The sequence below is a fragment of the Cibotium barometz genome, chromosome 22, assembly GCF_041138505.1.
Source record: "Cibotium barometz isolate CiBa-2024 chromosome 22, ASM4113850v1, whole genome shotgun sequence".
NCBI classification, from domain to species: domain Eukaryota; kingdom Viridiplantae; phylum Streptophyta; class Polypodiopsida; order Cyatheales; family Cibotiaceae; genus Cibotium; species Cibotium barometz.
Genome location: NC_141067.1, coordinates 2158054 through 2160000, shown reverse-complemented (window position 1 = coordinate 2160000; position 1947 = coordinate 2158054).

Sequence of the window (1947 nt, the reverse complement as noted above, 5' to 3'; positions counted from 1 at the left end):
CTCATGGTCCCATTGGATACTAAGAAAGAAGAAGGGTCGAGAAGAGGAGAGCAATTATCTTTCTCTTTCATAAAATTTAATTGCCTATGGGAGGTTTGGGTATCTCGAAATGCTTTGATCTTTGGCGATGTGGCGGATCGTAAGGCCTGGATAGTAAACAAGTACTATGTGTAGTGGCTGCCAATGTTCACAACTTTGTAGTGGTGATGGCTGGAACTCTGCAGCTTTCTCAGTGTTACTTTCTAGGACGTCTCCTACCTGAGGTTAATTTCTCAAGAGCGGATCATGAGCCTACCCAGATAGCATCTCACAAAACAATAAGCGACTCCCACAAGTCGAATGCCTTCAATCGTTGATTTTGGGATCCAATCTGGATCGCTTTTTGAAGCTTGTACATGGGATCTAGGAGACTTCGACATGCCATGGAAGCCCTGGCTACCATGGCGTGACCAGAGACCCTTTCACCAGGTCAAACGTGAACTCATAGGCTATGCAAGCATAGGCTATGCATAGTCTATGCAAGCAATAGGCATGCATAGACTATGCAAGCATAGCCTATGCATAGACTATGCAAAGGCTATGCAAGACCAGGTTGCATTACACGAGGCACTACGCATTCCTCAGGCGAGCAGAGTGCACATCAAAATTTGAGAGCACCAAAAACTCTGCACCATTTTGCCATTTTTCCATTTTCTGCACAACTCTCAGAACACGCACGTATTTCCTGAAAACACGTACGTGTTTTCAGATAATACGTATGCCTCAGAACACGCACGGGTTTCCTAGAAAATTCTCAAAACACGCACGAGTTTTCAAAAAACACGCACAGTAAAAACACGCACGTATATTCAGAAAACACGCACCCTCGAAATACGCACGGAGTTTCTGGAAATACGCACCATCAAAACACGCACGAGATTCCTGCTAGCCCTAGTACTCATCATGAAAGCAGTATGGTCATATGTTTTTTTTTTAATTTTGAATGCCTAAAGAGATGGTATTTGCAACCTCCACGTGGTGTGTGGACGACGGCGAGTCCGATGAACAACCCCTCAACAGCAGTTAGAGTGCTAACTACTAGCAACCACAAAGTGCTATATAGCACTCTGTCATTTCTATATAGTAGCGAAAAGATGATATAAAGCACAAGAGAGGGTGGGGAAGGAGAGGGGGCTAGCAGCTTCCCAAGCATCAAAAGGGGAGAGGGTTTCCCCCTTTTCTTGCCCCATTACCCCATTTTTTTAGGAAGTGAGAGTTGGGGGTGGCCTCTTTTGCCCCCGGTCGTGGCTACGGGTGCGGGAGATTGCCCAGAGCTCTATCACCCACCAACATGCACGAGTGATCTTCTGACCCCTCACGCTGAGGAAGAAGCGTGCCTATCTAGCCACACTGGATCAAGAGTTGTACCAGATGTTTCTAGGCCGCACGGGACTACAAGGAGACTTGGAGGATCTTTTAGGATCGTCGCCCACTGACCCCGATTACCTCACCCAGTACCTAGCATACCTATGCCACCTCCCTTTACTACATCCCCGGACAGCCACCTTCGTCGCAGCCTTCCGGGAGCAAGGCCTCGGCTTTGGCGGGATGACGTCCGCCGGCGAACGTGCACGCACTTACTTGGGCTAAAGGTCAAATCAAGCCAAGGTTGAAGGAGAGGAGGGGAATTTGAAATTATCCCCTCTCCTCACTCCACGCATAAAGTAAGAGAGAGAGAAAGTGGGAGAATGGAGAGGGATCTGCGTTGGGATGTGTGTGTGTAAATTAAAGATATAAATATATGTATATATATATATGTATATGTATATGTATATGTATATATATATATATATATGTATGTATATATGTTCCCACTTTGTATGCAGTACGATATGCCCATAGTACAGAAAGAAACGATGTACCCAAGGACGGACATGGCTGTACTTGAGGTGAAGTTGCAGTTGTACG